Source organism: Capra hircus, chromosome 2 (assembly GCF_001704415.2).
Source record: "Capra hircus breed San Clemente chromosome 2, ASM170441v1, whole genome shotgun sequence".
Taxonomy (NCBI): domain Eukaryota; kingdom Metazoa; phylum Chordata; class Mammalia; order Artiodactyla; family Bovidae; genus Capra; species Capra hircus.
Window position 1 is genome coordinate 70,822,007 of NC_030809.1, and position 26,608 is coordinate 70,848,614.

Sequence of the window (26,608 nt, forward strand, 5' to 3'; positions counted from 1 at the left end):
GGGATCTTCCTGGACCTGGACCAGGGACCAAACTCATGCCCCCTACATTGGCAGGTGGATTTTTTTTTTTAATTGGAGGCTAATTACTTTACAATATTGTAGTGGTTTTTTTGCCATAAATTCACATGAAACAGCCATGGATGTACATGTGTTCTTCAACCTGAACCCCGCTGCCTCCTCCCTCCCCATCCCATCCATCAGGGTCATCCCAGTGCACCAGCCCTGAGCACCTTGTCTCATGCATCAAACCTGGACTGGTGATCTGTTTCACATATGATAATATACATGTTTCAATGCTATTTTCTCAAATCATCCCACCCCTGCCTTTTCCCACAGAGTCCATAAGACTGTTCTATACATTTGTGTCTGTTTTGCTGTCTCTCATATAGGGTCATCGTTACCATCTTTCTAAATTCAGTATATATGCATTAGTATACTCTATTGGTGTTTTTCTTTCTGACTTACCTTACTCTGTATAACAGGCTCCAGTTTCATCCACCTCATTAGAACCAATGCAAATGTATTCTTTTTAATGGCTGAGTAATATTCCATTGTGTATATTTACCACAGCTTTCTTATCCATTCATCTGCCGATGGACATCTTGGTTGCTTCCATCTCCTGGCTATTATAAACAGTGCTGCGATAAACATTGGGTTACACATGTCTCTTTCAATTCTGGTTTCCTTGGTGTGTATCCAAAGCAGTGGGATTGCTGGGTCGTATGGCAATTCTATTTCCAGTTTTTTAAGGACTCTCCACACTGTTCTCCATAGTGGCTGTACTAGTTTGCATTCCCACCAACAGTGTAAGAGGGTTCCCTATTCTTCTGACCCTGTCCACCATTTATTGTTTGTAGACTTTTGGATAGCAGCCATTGTGACCAGTGTGAGATGGTACCTCATTGTGGTTTTGATTTGCATTTGTCTGATAATGAATGATGTTGAGCATCTTTTCGTGTGTTTGTTAGCCATCTATATGTCTTCTTTGGAGAAATGTCTTTTTAGTTCTTTGGCCCATTTTTTGATTGGGTCATTTATTTTTCTGGAATTGAGCTGCAGGAGCTGCTTGTATATTTTTGAGATTAATTCTTTGTCAGTTGCTTATTTGTTATTATTTTCTCCCATTTTCTATTATTTTCTCCTGTTTGTTATTATTTTCTCCCATTCTGAAGGCTGTATTTTCACCTTGCCTATAGTTGCCTTCATTGTGCAAAAGCTTTTAAGTTTAATTAGGTCCCATTTGTTTATTTTTGCTTTTATTCCCATTACTCTGGGAGGTGGGTCATAGAGGATCCTGCTGTTATTTATGTCAGAGAGTGTTTTGGCTATGTTTACCTCCAGGAGTTTTATAGTTTCTGGTCTTATGTTTAGATTTTTAATCCATTTTGAGTTTATTTTTGTTATGGTATTAGAAAGTGTTCTAGTTTCATTCTTTTTCAAGTGGTTGACCAGTTTCCCCAGCACCACTTGTTAAAGAGATTGGTTTTTCACCATTGTATATTCTTGCCTCCTTTGTCAAATATAAGGTGTCCATAGATGCATGGATTTATCTTTGAGCTTTCTATTTTGTTCCATTGATCTTTATTTCTGTCTTTGTGCCAGTACCATACTGTCTTGATGACTGTAGTTTTGTAGTATAGCCTGCAGGCAGGTTGATTCCTCCAGTTCCATTCTTCTTTCTCAAGACTGCTTTGTCTAGTCAACGTTTTTTGTATTTCCATACAAATTGTGAAATTATTTGCTCTAGTTCTCTGAAAAATACTATTGGTAGCTTGATAGGGATTGCATTGAATCTGTAGATTGCTTTGGGTAGTATGCTCATTTTTGCTATATTGATTCTTCCAGTCCATGAACACAGTATATTTCTCCACCTATTTGTGTCCTCTGATTTCTTTCATCAGTGTTTTATAGTTTTCTACATATAGGTCTTTTGTTTATTTAGGTAGATTTATTCCTACATATTTTATTCTTTTCATTGCAGTGGTGAATGGAATTGTTTCCTTAACTTCTCTTTCTGTTTTCTCATTGTTACTATATAGAAATGCAATGGATTTCTCTGTGTTAATTTTATATCCTGCAACTTTACTATATTCATTGATTAGCTCTAGTAATTTTCTGGTGGAGTCTTTAGGGTTTTCTATGTAAAGGATCATGTCATCTGCAAACAGTGAGGGTTTTACTTCTTCTTTTCCAATTTGGATTCCTTTTATTTCTTTTTCTGCTCTGATTGCTGTGGCCAGAACTTCCAAAACTATGTCAAATAGTAGTGGTGAGAGTGGGCACCCTTGTCTTGTTCCTGACTTTAGGGGAAATGCTTTCAATTTTTCACCATTGAGGATAATGTTTGCTGTGGGTTTGTCATATATAGCTTTTATTATGTTGAGGTATGTTCCTTCTATTCCTGCTTTCTGGAGGGTTTTTATCATAAATGGATGTTGAATTTTGTCAAAGGCTTTCTTTGCATCTATTGAGATAATCATATGGTTTTTATCGTTCAGTTTGTTAATGTGGTGTGTTACATTGATTGATTTGTAGACATTAAAGAATACTTTCATCCCTGGGATAAAAGACACTTGGTCATGATGTATGATTTTTTTAATATGTTGTTGAATTCTGTTTGCTAGGATTTTGTTAAGGATTTTTGCTTCTATGTTCATCAGTGATATTAGCCGGTAATTTTCTTTTTTTGTGGCATCTTTGTCTACTTTTGGTATTAGGGTGATGGTGGCCTCATAGAATGAGTTTGGAAGTTTACCTTTCTCTGCAATTTTCTGGAAGAGTTTGAGAAGGATAGGTGTTAGCTCTTCGCAAAATTTTTGGTAGAATTCAGCTGTGAAGCCGTCTGGTCCTGGGCTTTTGTTTGCTGGAAGATTTCTGATTACAGTTTTGATTTCTGTGTTTGTGATGGGTCTGTTAAAATTTTCTATTTCTTCCTGGTTCAATTCTGGAAGTTATACTTTTCCAAGATATTGTCCATTTCTTCCAACTTGCCCATTTTATTGGCATATAGTTGCTGATAGTACTTTCTTATGATCCTTTGTATTTCTGTGTTATCTGTTGTGATTTCTCCATTTTCATTTCTAATTTTTCTCCATTTTCATTTCTAATTTTGATAATTTGATTCTTCTCCCATTGTTTCTTGATCAGTCTGGCTAATGGTTTGTCTATTTTATTTATCTTCTCAAAGAACCAGCTTTTAGCTTTGTTGATTTTTGCTATGGTCTCCTTTGTTTCTTTTTCATTTATTTCTGCCTTAATTTTTATGATTTATTTCCTTCTACTAACCATGGGGTTCTTCATTTCTTCCTTTTCTAGTTGCTTTAGGCATAGAGTTAGGTTATTTATTTGACTTCTCTCTTGTTTCTTGAGGTAAGCTTGTATTGCTATGAACCTTCCCCTTAGCACTGATCTTACAATGTCCCATAGGTTTTGGGTTGTTGTGTTTTCATTTTCATTCATTTCTATGCATATTTTGATTTCTTTTTTGATTTCTTCTGTGATTTGTTGGTTATTCAGAAGCTTGTTGTTTAACCTCTATATGTTGGAATTTTTAATTTTTTTTTTTTTTTTCCTGTAGTTGACATCTAATCTTACAGCATTGTGATCAGAAAAGATGCTTGGAATGATTTCAACTTTTTTTAATTTACATAAGCTAGATTTATGGCCCAGGACGTGATCTATCCTGGAGAAAGTTCTGTGTGCACTTGAGAAAAAGGTGAAATTCATTGTTTTGGGGTGAAATGTCTTATAGATATCAATTAGGTCTAACTGGTCCATTGCATCATTTAAAGTTTGTGTTTCCTTGCTAATTTTCAGTTTAGTTGATCTATCCATAGGTGTGAGTGGTGTATCAAAGTCTCCCACTATTGTTATGTTATTGTTAATTTCTCCTTTCATCAGTTCAGTTCAGTTCAGTTGCTCAGTCATGTCCGACTCTTTGCGACCCCATGAATCGCTGCACGCCAGGCCTCCCTGTCCATCACCATCTCCTGGAGTTCACTCAGACTCACGTCCATCTAGTCAGTGATGCCATCCAGCCATCTCATCCTCGGTTGTCCCCTTCTCCTCCTGCCCCCAATCCCGCCCAGCATCAGGGTCTTTTCCAATGAGTCAACTCTTCGAATGAGGTGGCCAAAGTACTGGAGTTTCAGCTTCAGCATCATTCCTTCCAAAGAAATCCCGGGGCTGATCTCCTTCAGAATGGACTGGTTGGATCTCCTTGCAGACCAAGGGACTCTCAAGAGTCTTCTCCAACACCACACTTCAAAAGCATCAATTCTTTGGCGTTCAGCCTTCTTCACAGTCCAACTCTCACATCCATACATGACCACAGGAAAAACCATAGCCTTGACTAGACGGACATTAGTCAGCAAAGTAATGTCTCTACTTTTGAATATGCTATCTAGGTTGGTCATAACTTTTCTTCCAAGGAGTAATCGTCTTTTAATTTCATGGCTGCAATCACCATCTGCAGTGATTTTGGAGCCCCCACAAAATAAAGTCTGACAATGTTTCCACTGTTACCCCATCTATTTCCCATGAAGTGATGGGACCGGATGCCATGATCTTCGTTTTCTGAATGTTGAGCTTTAAGCCAACTTTTTCACTCTCCTCTTTCACTTTCATCAAGAGGCTTTTTAGCTCCTCTTCACTTTCTGCCATAAGGATGGTGTCATCTGCATATCTGAGGTTATTGATACTTCTCCCGGCAATCTTGATTCCAGCTTGTGTTTCTTCCAGTCCAGCGTTTCTCATGACGTACTCTGCATGTAAGTTAAATAAGCAGGGTGACAATATACAGCCTTGACGTACTCCTTTTCCTATTTGGAACCAGTCTGTTGTTTCATGTCCAGTTCTAACTGTTCCTTCCTGACCTGCATACAGATTTCTCAAGAGGCAGGTCAGGTGGTCTGGTATTCCCATCTCTTTCAGAATTTTCCACAGTTTATTGTGATCCAAACAGTGAAAGGCTTTGGCATAGTCAATAAAGCAGAAATAGATGTTTTTCTGGAACTCTCATGCTTTTTCCATGATCCAGTGGATGTTGGCAATTTGATCTCTGGTTCTTCTACCTTTTCTAAAACCAGCTTGAACATCAGAGAATTCACTGTTCACGTATTGCTGAAGCCTGCCTTGGAGAATTTTGAGCATTACTTTACTAGCATGTGAGATGAGTGCAATTGTGCAGTAGTTTGAGCATTCTTTTGCATTGCCTTTCTTAGGAATTGGAATGAAAACTGACATTTTCCAGTCCTGTGGCCACTGCTGAGTTTTCCAAATTTGCTGGCATATTGAGTGTAGCACTTTCACAGCATCATCTTTCAGGATTTGAAACAGCTCAACTGGAATTCCATCACCTCCACTAGCTTTGTTCATAGTGATGCTTTCTAAGGCCCACTTGACTTCACATTCTAAGATGTCTGGCTCTAGATTAGTGATCACATCATCATGATTATCTGGGTCATGAAGATCTTTTTTGTACAGTTCTTCCATGTATTCCTGCCACCTCTTCTTAATATCTTCTGCTTTTGTTAGGTCCATACCATTTCTGTCCTTTATCAAGCCCATCTTTGCATGAAATGTTCCCTTAGTATCTCTAATTTTCTTGAAGAGATCTCTAGTCTTCCCCATTCTGTTATTTTCCTCTATTTCTTTGCAATGGTTGCTGAAGAAGGCTTTCTTATCTCTTCTTGCTCTTCTTTGGAACTCTGCATTCGGATGCTTATATCTTTCTTTTTCTCCTTTGCTTTTCACCTATCTTCTTTTTTTTAGCATTTGCCTTGTAAGGCAGTGCTCCTACGTTGAGTGCCTATATATTTATAATTGTTATATCTTCTTCTTGGATTGATCCTTTGATCATTGCGTACTGTTCTTCTTCTCTTTTCACAGCCTTTATTTCAAAGTCTATTTTATCTGATATGAGTATTGCTACTCCTGCTTTCTTTTGGTCTCCATTTGTATGAAATATACTTTTCCAGCCCTTCATTTTCAGTCTGTATGTGTCCCTTGTTTTGAGGTGGGTCTCTTGTAGACAGCATATATAGGGGTCTTGTTTTTGTATCCATTCAGCCTGTCTTTGTCTTTTGGTTGGGGCATTCAATCCATTTATGTTTAAGGTAATTATTGTTAAGTATGATCCTGTTGCCATTTACTTTGTTGTTTTGGATTCGAGTTTATACACCTTTTCTATGTTTCCTGTCTAGAGAAGATCCTTTAGCATTTGTTGAAGAGCTGGTTTGGTGGTGCTGAATTCTCTCAGCTTTTGCTTGTCTGTAAAGCTTTTGATTTCTCCTTCATATTTGAATGAGATCCTTGCTGGGTGCAGTAATCTGGGTTGTAGGTTTTTCTCCTCCACCACTTTAAGTATGTCCTGCCATTCCATTCTGGCCTGAAGAGTTTCTATTGAAAGATCAGCTGTTATCCTTTTGGGAATCCCGTTGCTGTTTTCCCTGTGCTGCTTTTAATATTTGTTCTTTGTGTTTGATCTTTGTTAATTTGATTAATGTATGTCATGGGGTGTTTTGCCTTGGGTTCATCCTGTTTGGGACTCTCTGGGTTTCTTGGACTTGGGTGATTATTTCCTTCCCCATTTTAGGGAAGTTTTCAACTATCATCTCCTCAAGTATTTTCTCATGGCCTTTCTTTTTGCCTTTTTCCAGGACTCCTATGATTTGAATGTTGGAGTGTGTGACATTGTCCCAGAGGTCTCTGTGGTTTTCCTCATTTCTTTTAATTCTTTTTTCTTTTTTCCTCTCTGCTTCATTTATTTCCACCATTCTATCATCTACCTCATTTATCCTACTTCTGCCTCAATTATTCTACTATTTGTTCCTTCCAGAGTGTTTTTATCTCATTTATTGCATTATTCATTATTGATTGACTCTTTTTTATTTCTTCTAGGTCTTTGTTAAACATTTCTTGCATCTTCTCAATCCTTGTCTCCAGACTATTTATCTGTAACTCTATTTTGTTTTCAAGATTTTGGATCATTTTTACTATCATTATTGTAAATTCTTTTTCAGGTAGACTCCCTATCTCCTCCTTTTTTGTTTGGTTTAGTGGGCATTTATCATGTTCCTTTACCTGCTGAATATTTTCTGCCTTTTCATCTTGTTTAGATTGCTGTGTTTGGGGTGGCCTTTCTGTATTCTGGCAGTTTGTGGTTCCTCTTTATTGTGGAGGTTCCTCCTTGTAGGTGGGGTTGGAAGAGTGGCTTGTCAAGGTATCCTAGTTAGGGAAGCTTGTATTGGTGTTCTGGTGGGTGGAGCTGGATCTCTTCTCTCTGGAGTGCAATGAAGTGTCCAGTAGTGACTTTTGAGATGTCTTTGGGTTTGGTGTGACTTTGGGCACCCTGTATTTTAAAGTTCAGGGCTATGTTCCTGCATTGCTGGAGAATTTGCATGCTATGGCTTGCTCTGTAATGTCTGTTGGCTCTTGGATGCAGGTTGGTTTTAGTGTAAGTCTGGAGGCTTTTGGATGAGCTCTTGTCAAATAATGTTCCCTGAAGTCAGGAGTTTTCTGGTTTTCTCAAGTTTTGTACTTAAGCCTCCTGCCTCTGGTTTTCAGTCTCATTTTTACAGTAGCCTCAAGACTTCTCCATCCATACAGCACCGATGATAAAACATCTCAGTTAATAGAGAATAGATTCTCCACAATGAGGGACACCCAGAAAGATTTGCAGAGTTATATGGAGAAGAGAAGAGGAAGGAGGGAGATAGAAGTGACCAGGAGGAGAAGAGGGGGAGTCAAAAGGAAAGAGACAGATCTAGCCAGTAATCTGTTCCCTAAGTGTTCTCCACAGTCCAGAAACCCAAAGAGATTCACAGAGTTGTATAGAGAATATAAGGGTGAGGAAGGAGATAGAGTTGACCTACGGGAGAAAAAGTAGAGTCAAAAGGGGGAGATGGCAATCAAGCCAGTAACTACACTCCTAAATAAAAATGGGTATCGAAGATTGGATTTTTCAAGGTTCAAAATTGATAACAAATACCAAAAAGCAAAGATTAAAAATCTAGAGTAGAGGTGAGACTCAAAAATACAGTATTAAAACAACAAAACAAAATCACAAAAATTATAAAAAATGTATATGCACTTTGCTTTAAAAGTAGGGTCTTTTTTTTGCAAGTTAATAGTAGGTTATAAAAATGAAAATTAAAGGGGTAATAGCAGACTTTAAAATTAAAAAAAATTTTTTTAATTAAAAAAATGGTAATAGTGAAAATATATCTAGGAATTTCTCTGGAGCTGTTGTGGGCAGTGTGGCTTCAGTTCAGTTTCAGATAGTTCCTTTTTCCAGCTTATACTTTTCAAGATCTATAGGCCCCTTTTAATGTAGTCGGTACTAACTACAGGGTTTTAATCTGTTGCACCTGTCATTTCCAAAGCGGTTCCCTCTGTTTATTTTGGCTTCTTCTGTTTGCAAGTCTCTTCAGTGTCTAATTTATGCCCTGACACAAGGTGTTGAAAGTGGCCACTTATTTAGGCTCACTTGTTCAGTCGTGCTGTGGGGAGGGAGGAAAACCACAAACAAATATCACTGGCATGTGTTGGGAGTGCTTGCAGTGTCTTGGCCACACTGGATCTGCCCCTGCTCATGGCATGTGTGCTTTCCCAGTCTACACTGCTCAAGCTCCAGGTTGCTCTGCAGGGGAACTGTCTATAGTAGGCCCTGGGTTGTGGGGTTCAGGTTCTTGGATACTCCACAAAGGCACAGACTCACTGGGTCCTGTGTTTTGTGCCCTTCCTAGGTCCGAGCAGCTCACATGACCAGGTGCTTAACAAGAACACACTCCCCAGGTGTGGTGCACCTTATTGCCTCCAGCGTCCCAGCCACTTAATTTCCTGGGTGTGCAGCAGGAGCGCCATCTCAGGTATGCAGTGTGTCTCTCTGGGGAGCTGATCTCTGGCTGCGACCCTCCTAGTGGATGTCAACTGTCCAGGGCCCAGTAAGACTTGGTTAGCAACTGGGAGCCTGCTCGCAATTTGGTAGAGGATGCTGTCTCTGAGACCGAGATTGCTCCTTTCTGGCTCTGGCTGTTGCCCACCTGCCTCCCTGCCTCCCTGCCTCCGGCAAGGGATGGGCCAGTCCACAGCCAGCTATCTCTCCTCTGGTATTTGCTCAGTCCTTTGTTCTATGAGCAGGCCTGGCAGTGCCTTGCTGCTGCTGCTAAGTCACTTCAGTCGTGTCCGACTCTGTGCGACCCCATAGATGGCAGCCCGCCAGGCTCCCCCGTCCCTGGGACTCTCCAGACAAGAACACTGGAGTGGGTTGCCATTTCCTTCTCCAATGCAGGAAAGTGAAAAGTCAAAGTGAAGTCGCTCAGTCATGTTCAACACTAAGCGACCCCATGGACTGCAGCCCACCAGGCTCCTCCATCCATGGGATTTGCCAGGCAAGAATACTGGAGTGGGGTGCCATTGCCTGCCTTAGGTTAGGGCTTTTCACAGGAAAGTTCTCTCTCTCTCTCTCTTTTTTTTTTCTCTCTCTGGTTATCCCACAGTTTGGGTTGCTATCTCACGTTAGCTCCCTCAGATTGCCCTCAGGGCATTCAGGCCCCATCCTTACACTTAGCAATGCAGCCCGTGCCTCCCTGTTTAGCCCCTGCTTGCTGGTGGTGGACCTAGCATCTGGGCTACTTCTCCGCTGGGAGTTGCCGTTAGGCACGTGGGTTTTGTTTATTAATTTATTTATTTATTTATCCTCCCAGTAATGTTGAGGTTCCAACACTGAGGTTCCACTCTGAGATTCCAACACTCCCCACAGATCCACTGATGAGAGGGTTTCCTTGTGTTTGGAAACTTCTCTTTTACGACTCCCTTGTGGGATGGGTCTCCATTCCTAACTCTTTTGTGTCTCTTTTTACCTTTTATATTTTGTCCTACCTCCTTTTGAAGACAATGGGCTGCCTTTCTGGGTGCCTGGTGTCCTCTGCCAGCGTTCAGAATTTGTTTTGTGGAATTTGCTCAGCGTTCAAGTGTTCTTTTGATGAATTTGTGAGGGAGAAAGTGGTCTCCCCATCCTATTCCTCTGCCATCTTAGGACTGCCCCTAGTCCTTTAAATCTATTTCTCACTTCCTGTGTATAATTGTAAGGGATTTGATTTAGTTCATACCTGAATGGTCTAGTGGTTTTCCCTACTTTCTTCCATTTAAGTCTTAATTTGGCAATAAGGAATTCATGATCTGAGCAACAGTCAGCTCCTGGTCTTGTTTTTGCTGAAAGAATAGCATTTCTTCATCTTCAGCTGCAAAGAATATAATCAATCTGATTTCAGTATTGACCATCTGGTGATGTCCACGTGTAGAATCTTCTTGTATGTTGTTGGAAGAGGGTGTTTGCTATGACCATTGCGTTCTCTTGGCAAAACTCTGTTAGCCTTTGCCCTGCTTCATTCTGTACTCCAAGGCTAAATTTGCCTGTTACTCCAGGTGTTTCTTGACTTCCTACTTTTGCATTCCAGTCTTCTATAATGAAAAGGACATCTTTTATGGGTGTTAGTTCTAGAAGGTCTTGTAGGTCTTCATAGAACCATTCAACTTCAGCTTCTTCAGCATTACTGATCGAGGCATAGACTTGGATTACTGTGATATTGAATGGTTTGTCTTGGAAACGAACAGAGATCATTCTGTCATTTTTGAGATTGCATCCAAATACTGCATTTTGGACTCTTTGTTTGCCTATGATGGCTATTCCATTTTCTCTAAGGGATTCTTGCCCACAGTAGTAGATATAATGGTCATCTGAGTTAAATTCACCCACTCCAGTCCATTTTAGTTCGCTGATTCCTAAAATGTCAGCGTCCACTCTGGCCATCTCCTGTTTGACCGCTTCCAATTTACCTTGATTCGTGGACCTAACATTCCAGATTCCTATGCAATATTGCTCTTTGCAGCATTGGACCTTGCTTCCATCACCAGTTACATCCACAACTGGGTGTTGTTTTTGCTTTGGCTCCGTTTCTTTATTCTTTCTGGAGTTATTTCTCTTCTGATCTCCAGTAGCATATTGGGCACCTACTGACCTGGGGAGTTCATCTTTCAGTATCCTATCATTTTGCCTTTTCATACTGTTCATGGGGTTCTCAAGGCAAGAATACTGAAGTGGTTTGCCATTCCCTTCTCCAGTGGACCACGTTTTGTCAGAACTCTCCACCATGACCCGTCTGTCTTGGGTGGCCTTACACTCCATGGATCATAATTTCATTGAGTTTGACAAGGCTGTGGTTCATGTGATTAGATTGGTTAGTTTTCTGTGCTTGTGGTTTTCAGTCTGTCTGCCCTGTAATGGAGAAGGATAAGACGCTTATGGAAGCTTCCTGATGGGAGAGTCTGACTGAGGGGAAAACTGGGTCTTGTTCTGATGGGCCTATCATGCTCAGTAAATTTTGAATCCAATTTTCTGTTGATGAGTGGAGCTGTGTTCCCTCCCTGTTATTTAAGTGGCACCAAATTATGGTGGAGGTGATGAAGATAATGGTGACCTCCTTCAAAAGTGTAGCATGTACTGCTACACTCAGGGCCCCCAACCCTGCAGCAGACCACCACTGACCCACTCCTCAGCTGGAGACTCCCTGGACACTTACAGGCAAGTCTGAGTCAGTCTCTTCTGGTGTTACTGCTCCTTTCTCCTGGGTCCTGGTGCACAAGGTTCTGTTTGTGTCCTCCAAGAGTTTATTTCCCAGTTCTGTGTAAGTTCTGGCAGCTCTATGTTGGGGTTAATGGTAACCTCCTCCTCCTAATTTCCTTTACGATTGACTTGTTTGATCTCCTTGCAGTTCAAAGGACTCTCAAGAGTTTTCTCCAGCACCACAGTTTGAAAGAATCAATTCTTCGGCACTGGGCCTTCTTTTTTTACTGTACAAAATCCCCTGAATGCAGTAATATACTTGACATGGAAGAGGTATACAATATTTGTAACAGTGTATCTTAGTACACTGGATTAGATGAACCAAGTTTCTGTCTTTTGCAAAATGTAGGTAGTAATAGAAGCTACCTCATAAAGGTGTTTTAGAAGTTTTGAAGTTTATGTAAGATAATACATATACCAGGTACAAAGAACAGTGCTTGGTACCTAAGTCCTCAATGAATGGTTGCTCTTTAAAAATTTGTATTGCAATGTAATGTTACTATTACATGTTAAATTGTCATAATGTATTTTTAATTTCATGTGAAAATTATAACATCTGTTTTTAAGATTTAGAGTGGGATCTGTCCCATCACAAATTCTTCAGTGTGTTCAACAAGAAAGAAAACCAATGAAAAGGTGATGTAACCCCATTCTATGTCTCCCTTGTTGACAAAGTGCTGAGATCTATGATTATTTGAAGATTTTAAATATAGGGCATCGATGACCCAAAAGTTCTTCTCAGATTTCATTTTTTCTAATAGCTACTGAAAAAATACTCCCAGGAGTGTCAACTCTTAGTGTCAAATTAGCTAATTTTTCATTTACAGTAGTGTATTGCATTTTATCACTTTGACTTTATCTCACGAGTTTATTCATGTCCAGTCTGCCTTGGTCATAAGAAATGTGTTATCCAATTACTTATTCAGTCTCTTTGCTAATATGGAAATAAGCAATTTACTTCATTGGCTAAGTCACTAAAACAGACATCATTGTGTGCGCATGTATCGCTTTAGTCATGTCCAACTCTGTGTGACCCCATGGACTGTATCTTGCCAGGCTCCTCTGTCCATGGGATTCTTCAGCAAGAATGCTGGAGTGGGTTGCCATGCTCTCCTTCCAGGGACCCAGGGATCAAACCCACATTTCTTACATCTCCTGCATTGGCAGGGAGGTTCTTTACCATTAGCACCACCTGGGAAGCCCATCACTGGATCTCCGTTAATTCTGGCTAAGATGCAGAACTGAACAATACTTTCATGTGTACTTCCTTCTATGACTTCAGAATTTTCCTGTTGCTGAATTGACACTGGTGAATTTTAATATATGATTGTAAAACTCCTTTAAGGTTTTTAAATAAAATTCCTCAATAAATCCATCTTGATTTTTACACTGTTGTTCTTGGGACTGAGCCTATTCACTTTTTTCTTGTTTGAGATCTTGAGAAACTTCAAAGTTTATTGGGTAAGTGAGAGTCTATATGTGCATTAATTTTCAAATTAGCAGGATCAACATGAGATGTATAGTATACTCAGAGAACCTGTTCTAATTTCCCCCTCCCTTCTTTCCCTTCTTACTGGTGGATTTGATTCATGCTTCATGAGAAATAGAAGTAAATGGACACTTTCTCATTTTCCTTTCACCGTGTCTCTGCAGCCTCTTGAATCAGCACCCAGTGTCTTTCATCCGCTATCATAGGAGGAAACATACCTGTTCCTAGATAAAGCCAACCCTTCCCTTGTGCTCTGTACATCATCCCCTTTCACTTTCTCAAAGACTTTACTCCCACAAATAGACGTCTCTCTCCTGAATTATCAGTTTCCCTCTTTCTAGGGGGTTGTGTCCTTCAGCCAACAAACCTGCTCTTGACCTCCCATTCCTGTCAAGTTGCTACCCCATTTTCCTGCTCTCTCACAGAAAAACTTCTCAAATGAATGCCTTTCCCCACTGCATCGCCTATTTTCAGTCCATTTCATATAGGCCTTTGTCCTCCCCAGTACATCTGAACCTTCTAAAAGATTCATCAGTGACCTCCATGTTACCACTCAGTGGTCACATTTTGCCTTCATCTATGTAACAGCTCAGTGGCTTTTCTCCCAAGTGACCATGATCTCTTCGAAACTTTTCTTGGCTTCTGTGATACCCTGCATGCATGTGTACGTCCTAAGCCATGGTATGTTTCTTCAGTCATGTTCAACTCTTTGCCATTCTATGGACGGTAGCCCTCCAGGCTCCTCTGTCCATGGGTTTCTCTAAGCAAGAATACTGAAATGAGTTTCCATGGCCTCCTCCAGGGGATCTTCCCCACCTAGGGATCAAACCCATGTCTCTTATGACTCCTGCATTGGCAGGCAGGTTCTCTACCACTAGCACCATGTGGGAAGCCACTTTGTGATACCCTACTCCCATGATTTTCCTATATCACTGCCTAGTGACTATTATAGACTGGTAACTTCAAAGTATATATATCCAGATCTAACCTTCCCCAGGATCCCAACTTGTATATCTAAATGCAATTCGGCATCTCCACTTAGATGTCTCATGATCATCTCATATCCATTTATTATGATCATCTTTACATGTAAATAAGTATATATTTAGAATCCTTTTGCTCTTCACTCTGCTTAGTGCTCTCTTCCCTCATCTTTTCTCTTTATTTCCTTCTCCTTCTCCTAAATCAGTCCCCAATAGTTTAGATCCCGTGGTGATTCCATAGCACCCAGTAGTTTTCCTTTGTGGTAATTAGCACACTTACAGTCAATTAGTCAAATATATGATTATCTGTTTAATGTCAACCTTGTGCCTTTAGCCTTTAAAATTTCTGAGACCACAGGTTTTCCATGTTGTCCACTATCTCTTCAGGGCTCAACTCAGTGCTTGAGCATATTAGGGCCACTATAAATATACTTATTTCTTATCTTTGTACATCTAGGTTGTTCCTATTTTTCACCACTACAAACAGTTCTACAATGAACTTTCATGTAGCTAAATCTTTGACACATCTTTAATCATGTGTTTTTAAAAATCCCTAGAAATAGAATAATTGGTTTTATAATGAGATGCACATTTTCAAGGTTTTTGGCTAAGGGTGATAGTCTGAAAAATAGCCATCATTAACTTCTTCTCTCCTTGTACAAGCAATGCCACTCATCCGTCAATAAGTGGTGTCTCTAGAGGACAGACTTATGGTTGCCAAGGAGGAGAAAGGATGAGGGGGGAATGGAGTGGGAGGCTGGGGTTAGCAGATGCAAGCTGTTGTATACAGAATGGATAATCAACAAGGTCCTACAGGATAGCATGAGGATCTGTATTCAATGCCATGTAATAAGCCATTATGGAAAAGAACATAAAAAAGACTGTATGTATGTGTGTAACTGAATCACTTTGCTGTACAGCAGAAATTAATACAACATTGTACATAAACTATAGTTCAATAATAAATAAATTAAAAATTTTAAAAGTGATGTCTCAGGACTTCCCTCATCATCCAGTGGTTAAGAAACCGCCTTTCAATGCAGGGGATGTGGGTTCAATCCCTGGTCAGGGAACTAAGATCCCATAAGCCTCAAAGCAGTCAAACTCATGTGCTGCAACTACTGAAGCGTGCTTGCTCTGGAGCCCATGTGCCACAACAAGAGAGCCCACGCTGCAACGAAAGATCCCACATGATGCAACTAAGACATGACACAACAAAAAAAAGTGATGTCTCCTTTCCTTATCCTTGAGTGACTTACTTTGACCTTCTGAATGTGGTGAAAATAGAATTGCCAGGTAAAATACAAAATGCTCAGTAAAATTAGAATATCAAACAAACAGAAAAATGGGACATACTTATACTAAAATATTATTTGTGACTTATCTGACATTCAGATTTAACTGGATATTCTGTACCATTTTATTGATGTATAGCTGATTTATAAGATATGATCTTCATGTGTACAGCATAATGACTATTTTTGCATATTATGCTCAATTGTAAGTTATTATAAGATAATGGCTATAATTCCCTGTGCTATACAATATATTCTTGTTGCTTATCTATTTTATACACAGTAGTTTGTATATGTTAATCCCATATTCCTAATTTGTCTCTCCCCCTCTACCTCCCCGCTTTGGTAACCACAAGTTTGTATCTGTTTGTGTTTCTGTTTTGCACATACATTAATTTGTATTATTTTTTAGATTCCACATGTAAATGATATCCTATAGTATTTATCTTTTCCTGTCTGATTTATGTCACTAACATAATATATTCTCTAGGTCTATCCACATTGCTACAAATGGCAGAATTTCATTCTTCTTATGACTGAGTCAATCTTCTTAATCCATTTGTCTGTTGATGGACACCTGGGTTGCATCCATGTCCTGGCTGCTATAAATAGTGTTCAATGAACATTGGGGTGCCTGTATATTTTGAATTAGTATTTTCATTTTTTAGAGATATATACTCAAGAGTAGAATTGCTGGATCATATGGTAGTCCTATTTTTGGGTTTTTGAGGATGCTCCATACTGTTTTCCACAGTAGCTGCACCAATTTACTTTCCCACCAATAGTTTACAAAGGTTCCCATTTTCCCATTTCCTTACTAATATGTCATTTGTAGACTTTTTGATGATAGCCATTCTGACAGGTGTAAAGTTATATCCCATTGTGATTTGCTTTTAAGAATCAGTGATGTTGAGCATCTTTTCATGAGGCATTTGGTATTTTTATTTGCTAAATATAGAAACACTAGTATGAAGACACTATTGCTATTCCAGGCCTAGCCTTTTTTTTTTTTTAATTATTTTTTAATTGGAAGAAAATTGCCTTACAGTGTTGTGTTGGTTTTTGCTATACAACAATGCGAATCAGCAGACCTAGCCTTTGAGAGACATAGCAGTTTCTCCTGTTGCTCTCTAGAAACCAGCTAGCATTCTGTAAAGAACTTTGCCGTAGACTCCTGAGTGAATAGAGGTCAGCTAGAGAAGCCAGGGGGATGAGAAGTCACTTGACATATTTCAGCCCTAGCAGAGCTCCCAGGACCAGAGCTGGGGGGTGGGATATAGAGGATTTCTCATCTAATATCCAGGTAAATTTCAGAATTGCTATAAACCTGTTCTCAGTGTTGTTGAATAGGAGCATCCATGGTGACTTTCCTGTCCAGTTCTCACCATTGAATGCCTGGTAGGGGTGGAAGAGTGGAGGCAAGTTGGGAAAGTTCACAGTTCACAGCCTTCTAGACCCAGAGGAGCTGTAGTCACATCTTAGCATGATTCAGGTCATGAAATATTGAGATTTTTGCAAATTTAATTCCAAAGTGGGTATTTATTTTATTATTTAAAACATTTTTTAAATTTTTTAATTTTATACCAGGGTATAGTTGATTATGGGGCTTCGCAGGTGATTCAGTGGTAAAGAACCAGGTTTGATCCTTGGGTAGGGAAGATCCCCTGGAGAAGGAAACAGAAACCCACTCCAGTATTCTTGCCTGAGAAGTCCCATGGGCAGAGGGGCCTGGCAGTCTACAGTCCATGGGGTCACAAAGTCAGATACAACTTAGGGACTAAACAACAACAATAGTTGATTAATAATGTTGTGTTAACTTTAGATGTACAGCAAAATGATTCAGATATACATATACACCTATCTATTCTTTTTCAAATTCTTTTTTCCCATTTAGGTTGTTACAGAATATTGAGCAGAATTCCCTGGGCTATATAGTAGGTTTTCGTTAGTTAGAAATATTGAACTTTGAGGCTGATGCTTTCTTGGAATGAGACTTTGAGGTGTCTTGGGAGGTGGTCTGTTTTGTTTTGTTTTGCATGAGAAAGAATATAAATAATTTGTGGCCAGAGAGAAGACTCTGTTGGATTAAATATGGTCACAAATTCTTTGTCATTCCTCAGATCAAGAGGTAAAATTTGTTTCTTCTCCCACAGGAACTCTCGGCTGGATTTGTGACTTGCTTGAAGAAACAGAATGTGATGGATGTGAAGCTGTGTGACTTTCAGCTTTTTGAAAAATAATTAAAAGTCCTGATTTAGAGCATTTGCCAATTTCTAAGAATCCACCTGAAATGCAGAAGACACGGGAGATGTAGGTTTGATCCGTAGGACAGGAAGATCCCCTGTAGAGGAAATGGCAACACACTCCGGTGTGCCTGCCTGAAAAATCCTGTGGACAATGGAGCCTGGTGGGCTATGGTCCAAAGGGTTGCAAAGAGTTGGACATGACTAAATAACTGAGCACGTGGTGTAAGTGCTGCCAGCATGGCTGATTTCAAGCTACCAATGTGGTATCACAGAGCATGTGGTTGGAAAGAGATAGCATATATGATCAATGGGCTCCAGCATACCATCGCTTCCAGACTTACTCCTTAAGAGATCTGTCAGCTTCCATATTTGCTTTCTTGGAATCCAGTTGACATGAAGGATCCTTGGGCTAGGCTCTTGAATGATGAGAGGCCAAATGGAGAGAAAGGCCATATGGAAAAGAAACAAAGCCTTAGGCGATCCATCCCTGGCTGGGCTCCCAGCTGAGTGCAGCTGCATGCGTGGCCTCAGCCAACATTTCATGACATGAAAGACCACACAGCCAACTCACAGAAATGTGAGACATAATACATTGTTGTAGATTTAAGCCACTACATTTTGGACTATTTTAATTAGTCAGCAATAGGTAATTGGAAACATGTATTGCCAAGCCATTGTAAAATAATTTTCACATTTTACTCCTATATTAGCAATGTGGCTCAGCTGGTAAAGAATCCATCTGCAATGCGGGAGACCTGGGATCGGTCCCTGGGTTGGGAAGATGCCCTGGAGAAGGGAAAGGCTACTCACTCCAGTATTTTGGCCTGGAGAATTCCATGGACTGTATAGTCTGTGGGGTCTCACAGAGTCAGACATGTCTAAGCAACTTTCATTTTCACTAGCAATGTACAAGCGTACATTGTCCTTTGCACATTAGCCTGCACTTTGCATTATCGTCACCAGGTTGATAAGTTAAAAAATGTACTTTGCAGTTTAGCTTGTATTCTTTGAAAATGAACTTGAACAGTTTTTCAGATGCTTATTGGCTGTAAATTGTCTGTGCTCTCTGTCCGTTTTTCCCTTGATTTGTAAGGGCTCTTTATATTTTAATAGGGCTTCTCAGGTGGCTCAATGGTAAATTATCTGCCTGCAGTGTGGAAGACAGAGGTTTGATACCTGGGTCAGGAATATCCCCTGGAGAAGGAAATGGCAACCCACTATAGTATTGTTGCCTGGGAAATTCCAAGGCAGAGGAGCCTGGCAGGATGTAGCCTATGGGATCACAAACGAATCAGACATGACTTAGCAAGTAAACAAAAACAATATAGTTCGTTAACAATTTTGTGTATAGTAAAAACAAATGGACAGTATTTTGCAATGTATGTGGCTACCTAGTTTGCTTGTATGCTCTTCGCAGTAAAAAGCTTAAACTATTTGTACGAAAAAATGATGCCTATGGCAATTTTCTGCAAGTTTCTTAAAACATGATCATTTTCAATTTTGGCTTATTAGTTTTTTTAATATATCTCACTATATTCTAATATTTCCCCTGGATTTCTTATTAGTGATTTTATTCAAACCCAGTACAAAATACACTCTGTCCATTCCACTCCTCATTCCAATTTGAACAACACTGGCTTAGGCCACTGCGGTAGGTTAATTCTTCAGCCATCCTTGTATTAAACACTATGGAAAACCTTTGCATAAACAGCGTGCCAATTTTAATTTCATAAATTTGAAGGTGTGATTTTAAAATGTTATCAGTTTACACAAATTTTGAATAATATGAATCTTTCAAAACTAAAAAGTATTTAAATTGTATTGGATTCTAGAACAAAAATAGCATAATGGGAAAATTAATGAAATCTGAGTAAAATCTTAAATTCAGTGAATGTTACCCATGTTAGTTTATTAGTTTTGACAAATGTACTATAGTAATGTTAGGTGTTAATGATAGGGAAAACTGGGTAAGGGGTATAAGGAAAGTCAATGCTATCTTTCAAAACTTTTCTATAAATCTAAAATTATTTCCAAAGAAAAAGTTTAGTTTTGAAAAAAAAAAAACACTAAAAATTTACTCTAAGAAATGCTCTGTAGTATTGTAGGATTATTTATTATTATTATTATTCTGAGAATCCTATTTCTCACATTATATTGTTCTTTGAGTGGGATAATCTGTCTAGAATTATGCAAGTTTTGAATTATGTGATCTTTTTAAGATCTTTATCCCATGGATATAATTCACTGCCATATGAACTGTATAGTTAAATCCCATTTTGAAAATTGAAATAGGAAAAATTGAAGATGTAAGCCTTCAGTTTTTAAACTAAAAGAACTTCCTTCTCCCAATTAAGAGTCAAAAACAGAACTAAAACTCTCTCTCTTCCAGTTTCTAACATTAGAATTGTGGCAGCAAAACCTTATCATTCTATGTGATCTCTGGACAAGTATGTGATTAAAGACATGATTTTAAGTGTGGAATCTGGAAGCTAGGTCATCAGGTAAGGCTTGATCTATACTCTGAGGCAGAAATGTAAGCATGGAAATCCAAACCTTGCAGGCACAGTTTTTATTAAAAGTTTGGCTTTTGTCCATGCAATTGGTAGGATTTCCCACCTCCTCCCTCCCACATTTCTGTGTTCTCTTCCATCAGAGCAAGTGTCTTGGGAGTGGAGTGTTTTAGTTTGTCATCATTTCACATTCTTTTTTAGGTTTCTTTGTAGATTAAAAAAAAAAAAGTACCTTTTTATAGGTTTCACAGTTGTAAAAGAAATTTCAACAATTAAATTCTAGATGTTGCAGGATTTACATTTCCTATATAATACTCTATATTTAAAGTATATCCCTTGAAATCCTTTATACACTCCCCTGTGCCTCATTTTTTATAATACCCTCTCTCTGATACTGAATGGCCTTTGGATAAACAGTGTGTTTATATTTCACACTGATATGAATTAGCAAATTTGAAACAGTGAGCAGTGGAAAATATTATTAAGGTCTCACATTATGCATATACATTGAAATAATTTTAATTCCCCTCACTAGAAATTGTTGATTGTGCATTAAACAGTAAGTTGGATGTAAGAAATGTATTTCATTTGCCTAGGTTTACATGCACTCAGACTATTATTTCCCTCATTACATTTATTCTTAAGGGAAAAATCTCTTTATGTCTTATGCATGTTTTGAGTTATATGAGGTTTTCAGGAGTTGTTCCCACAGTGACTCTCCAGTGACTTAGATGATCCAGCTCCTCTGCTGTGAATCTGTTTATTATTTTTGCTGATTGTTAATGATAAAAGTTGCTGATTGCTTAATCCTGTACTAGGGACTATGTTGATTATCTGTGTACTCAACAATGTGTATTACTCCATTATCTAAGAAGCAGATATCATTATATCATCTCTATTTTGTAAATGAAAATTTTCATGCTTGGAAAATTTAAGTAACTTGCCTTAAGGGAATATCTTTGGATTCCAAAAGTCTGGAATAAGATTTCTTTGTCAATGCCAAGATTTTTGCTAACCACTTTAGTATGAACTATTTGCCACACTTCCCTCTGTTATTTCAGTCCTGTAGAAAGATAGGTAGATTTTGTTTCTGTGGTCATGGTCTTTCAACTTTTTAAAAAACTAAGTAATTTATTCATTTCTAGCTGCACTGGATCTTCATTGCTGTGGGCGGGCTTTCTCTAGTTGTGGTATTCAGGCTTCTCATTGCAGTGGCTTCTCTTGTTGAGGTACATGGACTACCAGCATGCAGGCTTCAGCAGTTGTGGTACACAGGATCAGTAGTTATGCACAGGCTTAGTTGCCTCCTGGCATATGCAATCTTCCCTGACCAAGGATTGAACCAGTGTCCCCTGCATTGCCAGGATGATTCTTATCCACTGCACCACCAGGGAAGTCCATTAAAAAACATTTTTTTAATTCAATTTTTTGGGGGAGAGGACTACAAAAACGTGGAATTTTAGTTCCCCAAACTGGGATCGAGCCACTGCTGACTGCATCAGAAGAATGGAGTCCCAACAACTGGACCACCAGAGAAGTCCCTGAAATTTTTTAAATGACTGTTTTCTAATCCCAAAAGGAGCACTGTGCTCCCAGGTTCTTGAAGATTATTATCAGTAGCAGTTATAGACATATAAAGTATCAGTTCAGTTCAGTTCAGTTGCTCAGTCGTGTCTGACTCTTTGCGACCCCATGAGCTGCAGCACACCAGGCCTCCCTGTCCATCACCAACTCCCAGAGTTCACTCAAACTCATGTCCATCGAGTCAGTGATGCCATCTAGCCATCTCATCCTCTGTGTCCCCTTCTTCTCCTGCCCCCAGTCCCTCCCAACACCAGGGTCTTTTCCAATGAGTCAACTCTTCGCATGAGGTGGCCAAAGTACTGAAGTTTCAGCTTTGGCATCATTCCTTCCAAAGAACATCCAGGACTGATCTCCTTCAGAATGGACTGATTGGATCTCCTTGCAGTCCAAGGTCCTCTCAAGAGTCTTCTCCAACACCACAGTTCAAAAGCATCAATTCTTCGGTGCTCAGCCTTCTTCACAGTCCAACTCTCACATCCATACATGACCACAGGAAAAACCATCGCCTTGACTAGAGGGACCTTTGTTGGCAAGATAATGTCTCTGCTTTTCAATATACTATCTAGGTTGGTCATAACTTTTCTTCCAAGGAGTAAGTGTCTTTTAATTTCATGGCTGCAATTACCATCTGCAGTGATCTTGGAGCCCCCCAAAATAAAGTCTGACACTGTTTCCACTGTTTCCCCATCTATTTCCCATGAAGTGATGGGACCGGATGCCATGATCTTCGTTTTCTGAATGTGGAGCGTTAAGTCAACCTTTTCACTCTCCTCTTTCACTTTCATCAAGAGGCTTTTTAGTTCCCCTTCACTTTCTGCCATAAGGGTGGTGTCATCTGCATATCTGAGGTTATTGATATAAAGTATAAGACATATACTCATTCTGGTTTTGTGGAAAGAGGCAACCACAAATCACTGGTATTTTTCAAAATTATTTTGCAAGTTTTGTGTTTCAAAATGAAACCTACATTTATTGCCTTTAGATAAGAGTTATATTAAGGAAAGGGCTTCCCTAGTGGCTCAGATGGTCAAGAATCCACCTGCAATATGGGAGACTTGGGTTCGGTCCCTGGATTGGGAAGATTCCCTGGACGAGGGCATGGCAACCCACTCCAGTATTGCTACCTGAAGAATCCCCATGGACAGAGGAGCCTGGCAGGCTACAGTCCATGTGGTTGCAGTCAGATATGACTGAGAGACTAAGCACAACACATATTAAGAAAGACCAACTAAAATTTTGGATGGGAAGAACTACCATTCTTATGCAGAAAATGTTAGATATCTGAGTCTTTTCCTGTGGTTCAAAGTGTGGCGAAAATCTTCAAAAAGGGCAGGTATCTAAGTGGGTGTGGGTAGCACCTATATACATATATATACCACATCTTCTTTATCCATTCATCTGTTGATGGACATTTAGGTGGTTTCCATGTCTTGACTATTATGAACAGTGCTGCTATGAACATAGAAATGCATCTATGTCTTTTAATTATAATTTTGTCTGGCTATATGCTCAGGAGTGGGATTGCAAGATCATATAGTAACTAGAAGAATTAAGGTGTCTGTTCTCACTACCATCACTATTATCTGGACCAAGTGACTACATATCTGTTGATCAGGTCACTTTCCCCAACACAGCATTTTATGGGCTCAGGAATTATTCCTGATCTATATTACTGTTCTTCCTGATGTTGCTCCAGCCTTTCCACCACTATTCTTTCTCTTTAAAAAAAATTTTTTTTATTGACATATAGTTGATTTACAGTGTTGTGTTAATTTCTGCCGTACAGAAAAGTGACTCAGCTATACATATACATACTTTTAAAAAAATATTATTTTCCATTATGGTTTATCTCAAGATGTTGAATATAGTTCCCTATGCTATGCAATAGGGCTGTGTTTTTTTATCTATCCTATATATAATAATTTACATGTGCAGTCTCAAACTTCCAATCCTTCTCTCCCCTACCCACCCTCCTTAGCAACCACAAGTCTGTTCTCTATGTCTGTGAGTCTGCTTCTGTTTCATAAATTGGTTTATTTGTGCCATATTTTAGATTCCATATATATAAGTGATATCATAAGGTATTTGTCTTTCTCTTTCTGATTTATTTCACTTGGTATCACAATCTCTAGTTGTATCCATATTGCTGGAAATGGCATTTTCATTCTTCTTTATGGCCAAGTAGTATTCGATTACATATATGTACCACATCTTCTTTATCCATTCATCTGTTGATGGACATTTAGGTGGTTTCCATGTCTTGAATATTATGAACAGTGCTGCTATGAACATAGAGGTGCATCTATGTCTTTTAATTATAATTTTGTCTGGCTATATGCTCAGGAGTGGGATTGCAAGATCATATAGTAATTCTATTTTTAGTTTTATGAGGAACCTCCATACTGTTTCCCGTAGTGGCTGCACCAACCTACACTCCTGCCAACAGTGTAGGAGGGTTTTCTTTTCACTACACCCTCTCCAGCATTTGTTATCTGTAAACTTTTTAATGTTATTTGTAAACATTCTGACTCATGTGGGGTAATAACATTGCAGCTTTGATTTGTACTTCTCTAATAATTAGAAACATTGAGCATCTTTTAATATGCCTGTTGACCATCTGTATGTCTTCTTTGGAGAAACATCTATGTAAGTCGTCTGCCCATTTTTCAGTTGTGTGTGTGGTTTTTTGTTGTTGTTGTTTTTTCCCAGTACTGTCCTTCTTGTACTTACACACTAGGAACAAGAATACTGGTTTCAGAATTTGCCATTTATTAAGTAATAATAATAATATAGCAGCTAACTATCAGGTTTTCGCCTATGCAAACCTCCTTATAAGCCTTATCTCATGCAGCCCTAGTAACTCATGAAGTAGGTGCAATTATTTTAATGTAATACTCACATTTTAGGAAACTGAAGTATAGACCTTGATCTTTGGTGAAATTTTTACCTTTCATTTTTTTCTTCTGTAAAATGGAGATTATATCTATTATTCATTTACTTCCTGTAAGTGAAGAAATGTAGTTGCATTGGATAAATAACCTTTTGCTGTAACCTTGATACACATGATGGAACTACTTTTCAGATGGATAAAAATAGTTTCCTTTCTAGGCTCCCAAGAATTTATCTTTTCATTGCTTACTTTATTCATTATTCACCCTGATTGCTTCCAAAAGGGCTTCTCTGCAATATTTTTTTCTTCTCATTGAAAGGAAAATTGTCATCAAGGAGAGCTCAGAGGACTTCTGTAGAATGAAATTACACCTAAACACACAAGTTATTTGACTTTGAGGAAACAAAAGAAGGGCTTCCCTGTTGGCTCAGACTGTAAAGAATATGCCTGCAATGCAGGAGACCTGGGTTCAATCCCTGGGTCAGGAAGATCCCCTGGAGAAGGGAATGGCTACTCACTCCAGTATTCTTGCCTGGTGAATTCCATGGACAGAGGAGCCTGGCAAGCAGGCTATAGTCCATGAGGTCACAAAGCAGACACAGCTAGGCGACTAACAACACTGAGCAACACATATAAACAAAAGAAACCCATTGCTACCAGGATTTCTGAATCCCTAAATCCTACCGTTTCTTCCCATTGGAGTCACACAGATGACATTTATACATAAGAATGCTAGATTTTTTTTTTTTTAAGTGGTGGCCAGAAGAAGATAAAAATGAGGAAAGACTGGACAAGAACTTCAGTGACACTAAACCTCACTAGAAGGGGAAGCCCAGAGGCCAACTCCCCAGGGCCAGAGTGGCTCAGGTTCCTAGTCTCCAGACCCACAATGGCAGGTGTGGGCGGGAGGGACTCTATGGTTGATGCAAAGGCATGTACACTAAGGCCCCTTTAATGAAAATATGAGTGGCTATCCATACAGGTCCCTGCCCACATTTGAACACCAGTAGCCAGACATCCTAAATGATTCATTTTCCTGAAGTTTACCAAGAAGGAAACTCCTCTTTCCCAGGTTTGTTCGTAATAGATAGTCCCGAGGAAGTTTGATTATGGGAATGTAATTGATAGATTTGGATAGTTGTCATTTTTCTCACTAATAAAGTGTTGGGAAGACAAGAGGGGAATTAACCTAGAAGTAATATTTTTAAAATATTAATAACTATACAAAAAGAAAAAAGAAAAGGAAAGGAAGTAAGGTAAAGAAAGAGGGAGGAATAAAAGAAGAGAAAAAGGAAGAACAAGAGAAAAATCCCTAGGCATTCATACAACTCTCTCAGGGTCCTTGATTGGGAACTAGATATTTTTTAGGGCTGGAAGAGAGGCGCTGGGAGAAAACCTTGAGTGAAGTTCAAGACCTATCTCTGGTGGTAATTCATTCCCACAAAATCTCTGTATGTTGGAGTAGGTGAGAACCATGGTTCAATTATTTCACTGAAGAAAGGGAAGGACAAGTGCCAACACACGCCAGTAACTTTCTCAAGATCACAGGTCCAAAATTTAAAAGAAGCTAGGCTTAGGGACCTCCCTAGTCCAGTGGCTAAGATTCCACACTCCTAATGCAGGGGATCTGGGCTCCATTCCTGGTCAGGGAACTATATTCCACATGCTACAACTAAAGATCCCACTTAAGATTCTGCATGCCACAACTAAAGGATCTCTGATGAAGACTGAAGATCCCACACGCTGCATCTGGTACAGCCAAATAAATAAAGAGGAAAGATAAACAAACAAAACAAGCTAGGCTTAGAAGTGTCCAAATCTTAAATGTCAGGAAAATTTTAGGCTTTGGGTGGTTAAGTATTGTTACAAAACAAGAGAAAGTATAAATAGAAGGACAAAGAAGCAGGAAGAAGGAGGGTGATGCTAAAAATACAAAGTGTATGTTTGCTTTGATGAGCTTTGGTCTTGGACAGGCATAAGTCTTG

At 39.2% G+C, this 26,608-nt stretch overlaps 1 long non-coding RNA gene across 1 annotated transcript in view; it reads left to right on the top strand.

The window, feature by feature from the left end:
• LOC102176740 overlaps positions 1–19,140 on the top strand; it is a 49,425-nt gene extending 30,285 nt beyond the window's left edge. The window contains exons 6-7 of the long non-coding RNA XR_001296618.2: positions 8,748–8,870; positions 17,547–19,140. This is a non-coding gene — a long non-coding RNA (uncharacterized LOC102176740). The remainder of the gene's footprint in view (positions 1–8,747; positions 8,871–17,546) is intronic.